Here is a 5,807-nt window from a genome sequence, read left to right as displayed (position 1 = left end):
AGGCGACCCAAGCTCTGTGCGCCTTAGCACGAGCATCCTCGAAGACAACTTCCAAAATGGTTCCCGCCCTCATCAGGTCTCTAAATATATCCAGCCGAGCCTCGATGTGAATCCACTCCTCATACAGACCTCGGGGAACATTAGGAAAACCAGAAGTACGAGAAGAGGACAGCCGGTTAGGCCTTCTCGGCTTCAAGAATGGCGACTCGATCACAAAGTCTAGAAGCCTCTCTCACCAATTCTCTGATTCACTCATCAAGCCGCTCCTCTTTGAGCCTCGCCATCTCCAAGACACTTTCTCGCTCGGAACGAAGAACACAAATCACAATCTCCAAAGCCTCTGCTTCCCTTATAGCCCCAGACCGAGCTAACTCCGCCTTCTCAAGATCCTCTACCTTCTCAACGACCTCGCTGCACAAAGCATCCACTTTGAATTTATATTCTTCGAGATCGGCTCGTGATAAGTGGGGATTTTGACTACTTATTAGCACTTTTTTACTTTCGTTTTAGTCCAAAAATGTTTAATTGTATTCCCGAAAACTGATGAAATATACTTGATTGCAGGAGTATTAGAAAATGAGCCACAAAGATAAAATCCAACTTGATTGCAGGAGTATTAGAAAATGAGCCACAAAGATAAAATCCAACTCAACAAGGAGTGATCTAAACTCAAGGACAAAAATCAGGCACAAAGGCCTATGTGCGGACCACAGAATGTGAAGGAAGTCTGTCAGAGCTAAAGTGCAATGTGCGGACCGCACAATTATTGTGCAGCAGTAGAAGCTACCCAAGAGCAGAAGTTCAGAGAGTGTGCATATGAATTTCAAAGGAAGTGCGGACCACACAATTATTGTGCGGCCGTAGAAGTCAGCCACGTGGCCGCACTCAGAATTGTGCGGTCCACAAAAGGGCCCTATGCAGCTGCGCCAGGATTTGTGTGGACCGCAGAACATTCAAGATGCGGCCGCATTCCAGAATTGTGTTACTGCAGATCCAGCTCCTGTAAGAGTAAAGAAAAGTGCGGAGCACACATGGAATTATGCGGCCGTAGAACCTCTAAAAGGGCAATTTTGTCCGAAATTTCCAGCTTTGTATAAATAGACTAGTTTCACGAAATTAGATCAAGTTTTGAATATTGGAACTCCTGTAGCCGTTTTTCCTTACCGTTTTAGGCAACTTTAGATTACTTTGGTGATTTAACATTGGATTTTTGTCTTTTAATCTTTCAATATGAGTTTTATCATCTTTTCTTCCTTGTTTTCTTCGATACTCATTATGAGTAGCTAGATTTTAACTAGTTTTGTGACCCAACCCTACTATATAAGCCTAATGGGTGTTTGATTTATGGCTTGTTTATGGTTGAATGTTTATTATTTAGCCTTGTTCTTATTTTTTATTGTAGAATTAATGGTTGCAAATATTAGTTCATGGCTATTTGACTTGGTCTCTACTTGAGAAAGAGAGACTTAGTCTAGAAAAACTTGGCTAACAAGAATTTGGGTTGAAATCAGGAGATTGATAGTCCCAATTAAAGGGTTTAACCTAGAGATAGTAAAATCCGACTTGAGCATTTTATAAACTGTTTGGGTCAATACCCATTTGGACTTGAGAAAGCCTAACTGGACAAAATCACTCTCTTACCGAGAGGTATTGAGTGGGTAATTGAGTGTTGATAGCTATAATACACCCCGACCAACAAAAAAAGCTTTAATGTTTACAACCCGTTAGGCAAATACTTAGGTGAAGGTCATAGGCCTAGGCCTTTTACATTATTTGAAAACAACAAGAAAAAAACAATTTCTTAGTTTCAATTATTTGTATTGCAATATTAGTTTCATTTAGACCTAGAAACAACCCTATTTGTGGAAGTGTAATCTAAGATAGTTCAAACTCATTCACCATAATATATACTCCTAAATCCCATTCATATAGCTCCCTGTGGAATTCGACCCCGACTCTTAGTTGGGTATTACTATGCATCGACTATTTCATAACCTTGAATAGAGGCGTGACTTGGACGAGATCAATTTTTGGCGCCGTTACCGGGGAGCTAAAAACAGATTTAGCTATATATTTGGTTTTGTGTGTGAATTGTCTTCTTTTCCTTCTGTGTTACTAATATTTTTGGTGAAACAATTGTATGTGAACAATGGCTCTCAACAACAATGATCCTCTTGGTAACATGACTATGAGGGATGTGGACATGGAAGATGACCAAGTTGAAGAGGTTCCTCTTGAACCACAAGCAAATAGATGAGGTCGACCTCCTCAAGACAATGTTCCTGTTCTACCTCCACCTCCACAAAGAACGGCTCCACACCGGGTGTTGTTGAATGAAGGGTATGCAAGTGCCAAGTCCCATGCCGCATTAGGGCGGGCAACTTTCAAATCACATATGTTATGCTCAATGTCACACCTTGTTTTTACCCGAAAAGGAGATATAAGATAGTTTTTCCAATTGAAGTGACATAAATCGAAATGAGATTATTTATTTATTTTTCAGAGTCGCTACTTGGAATAATTTATGGTGTCCCAAGTCACCAGTTTATTTTAAATCCCAAATCGAGGAAATTTGACTCTGTTTTTGGTCCGCGAACACAAAAGACCGGGTAATGAATTCTATTAACCCGGGAGAAGGTTTTAGGCATTTTTGGGTTCCGTCGTTCTAGCACGGTCACTTAAATATTAATAATTGGCCTAATTATCTGATTTATTACGTGTTTTAAACCTAGTGTGCATTTTTAACTTTATAACCATCTTTTAGGATTTATGGAATTATTTCTTGTACAAGTTACGATTGTCGTACACTTGCCATTTGGGAACACACCACAAACCACGCTACATGAAATGCACCCGTGATTCACGACATGTTTATTTTAATTATTGTTCAAAGTTACTATGATCGGGTCACATGAAATGCACACCCTAATTTGAAAATTATGTACCACGACCATGCCATGGGAACCGTACCCATAGCCGTGATGATTTAATTATAGCCCATATAAAGCAAACTACGAATGTTTGATTTATTTTTTTCCACACTAGTTTTTGATATTAACATGAGGGCCATGGGTTATGGAATTTACTTGTGAATGGCATGCCTCAACTGGTCTTAAAATCCATAGGACTGTACTCAACTACTAGTAATTCATTAGTTAAAACCGACATTTTTGTCAAATTCGCGCAGCAGATTTAGCCGAGCCCACTTAATTCCCCTTATTCAACTTTACTTTTCACAGTAATAGTGAGGCATGCAATTTAATCCAGCGTTGCAAAATGGAAAAATGATTTCATACTGGGTAGGAGAGGCAATAAGGACAAGTATTACGCAACTATAACAATTTATTGAATTGTAATGTTCCTAAACTATTCTAACACTTCCACTGACTAAAACAAGAATAAAACAACCATTTCACATTAAGCCCAAATTTATTTCATTACACACGGACCCAATCCTTAAAGATTCTCGCTCAGCATTAACCAAATCAATCAACTGCCATGTAACCTAACAGTAGAAACTAGGCCTCATTTAATTATCATTATCCCTTAGTAATTTAAATCAATTTAAATCCAACCCATGTAGCTATCTTGATGGATTGCAAACTCTTAGCCCAATGAGTGAACAACTCAAGTCCATGAGCTGTCAGTTACCAAACCAGACACTCTTTTGATAAAACGTACAAACGATTCAAAAATATGTAGGAAACAATTGTCTTGTTGAATAATAAGCAGGTTTCAAATCATACTTCTACAAATTACTTTATACAAATCAATCCACCAAGTTTACAGTAATAATAGACTATGAATCAATCAATTACAGGCCCATGGTTAAACATTCATGAATAATATTCAGCTGTAGAGTAACAACAAACTTGATCCACATTATCAAGATAGCTAGTCTAATGTCTACAACTGAAATTTTCAGCAGTGATCTTCCAGAAATATGTCGGCATTTCCATGCCTATTGTCAATCAGACTTCTATTTCAGCTTTGAAATCCACGTACCTAACCATGTTAAAGGTCAGATTCATAAACAACATGGCTTCACACATGCGACCTACTGTATTACCAAACAAGCTCAACTAACAGATGCCAGAATATTGGACAAGAATGAACAAAAAATAGTGTACATAAGCTGAAACAAACAGATGGCAAATGTTGTATTTAACACACACAAGAAACATATTTTCATGGCATAAGAACACTGGATGAACAGGGAGTTACATATTCAAGAAAATCTCAAATGTTGTTGAATTTAGGTGGATGAATCATATCACAAAAGCATATATCATTGACAGAAAGAACTTTCATTTATCATTAAATCAGATTTACAAATACTTAAACATAGGGTGAAATGTGTACCTAGTTGCTTAAGAATCGATCCAAAATTGCTAAGTTAAGACAAATAGTTCAGCAGCCAAGAAAACAACAGTATTCACCAACCATAGCTTCAATATCAACTCATATCTCAGCTCAAGAACCTAGAAATTCAAAGAAAACTTCTTCCAAACTTTTGTACAGAGAAGGAAAACAGGAAAGCTGGAAGCTGGATTTTTTCAGAAGATTTTCAGGTCTGTATGATGATGAAAAATATGTGAGAATGAGTGAATGCCTATTATTTATATAGAATACACAAAGATAGCATAAAAATAGAATATTCTACCCTAATTTCTGAAATGTGAGATAGTACAACACCTTTTGACAGCTGTATGTCCTTTTTCCCACCCAATTTCAGCATTTACATGCTAAGAATGGGGACAACTGTCCCATACTAGAACATTCTGATATTTTCCTCATTTACCTATCTAATTTTACCCTTTCAAGTACTGATTAATTCATTCTAATCAGTTCTGACCTAAATTTTGATTTCTAAATCCTTATGGGAACCTCCTAGAATAATCTAAAAGATTCCAGGATTAAATTTCTTAAAACTGTTTTCAATTGTACCATCTTAAGTTTTTCTTTTGTTAAATTAACACCTAGAAGTGTCTAATGATCTACAAAATCAAATCAAAATAAGCAAATAAATAAGTGCAATTAAATCCTATAGTGTTAAGCATCTAAAAAGAAACCTAAATTAAGCTAAACCCTAGCGATAACCATGTTGATGGAATCAGCAAGAATTTTTATGCAAAGAAACTGCCAAACTCAGAAGCAAACATGTTTTGATGATTCCGGTTAAACCAAGCAGAACGAACAGAAAAATAATCAACAAAGTGAAAAACTGTAAACCCTAAAACATGCGAACTAAATAGAAACGACAATTATGAAGAAGGAAAACAAAGAAGAGCAAAAACAGAAAGGAAAAGAAATCCCATCCTAAACGGTTGCCAACTTGGTTCGAACTTAATGGGTAAATGAACTGAGACTAACATCAATTGGTTGCTCTCATCAGGAGCAATCGATTGATGTAGGTCATGGGTTCAAACGGACCAGACTTGGATTGTGATGACCCGGCCGGTCGTCTTAAGAATTTACGCCCCGATCCCCTATTAACTGTTTTCCCCGAGTTTATTTCTACTATTTTGATTTGCTGGGATGTTCGGTTTTGAATTTCGGAGAGTTTTGGGACACTTAGTCCTTAATTGAAAGCTTAAGTGTTGGAAAGTTGATCGTATTCGGAACAGTGTGAAGACAGCCTCAAAATTGAAATCTGATGGTTCCGTTAGCTTCGTTGGGTGATTTTGATCTTAGGGGTGTGTTCGGATTGTGTTTTGGAGGTCCTTAGCTAATTTAGACTTCAAATGCCGAAGGTTGAATTTTTGGAGTTTCCGGTCCGATAGTGAGATTTTGATCCGAGGATCAGA

At 37.4% G+C, this 5,807-nt stretch overlaps 1 long non-coding RNA gene across 1 annotated transcript; it reads right to left on the bottom strand.

Annotated features, from left to right (window-relative positions):
- Nucleotides 1-3,731: 3,731 nt before the first annotated feature.
- Nucleotides 3,732-4,577, bottom strand: LOC107787664 (uncharacterized). Its single transcript, XR_001648452.2, has 2 exons — nt 4,363-4,577; nt 3,732-4,005 (listed from the first exon to the last, which is right to left on the bottom strand). It is a non-coding gene; the product is annotated as an uncharacterized LOC107787664 (long non-coding RNA).
- Between the last annotated feature and the right edge of the window lie 1,230 nt (nt 4,578-5,807).

The sequence above is a fragment of the Nicotiana tabacum genome, chromosome 8 (genome assembly GCF_000715075.1).
Source record: "Nicotiana tabacum cultivar K326 chromosome 8, ASM71507v2, whole genome shotgun sequence".
Lineage (NCBI taxonomy): Eukaryota > Viridiplantae > Streptophyta > Magnoliopsida > Solanales > Solanaceae > Nicotiana > Nicotiana tabacum.
The sequence above is the reverse complement of the archived record's forward strand: the minus strand, read 5'-3'. Positions and strand labels throughout refer to the sequence as shown.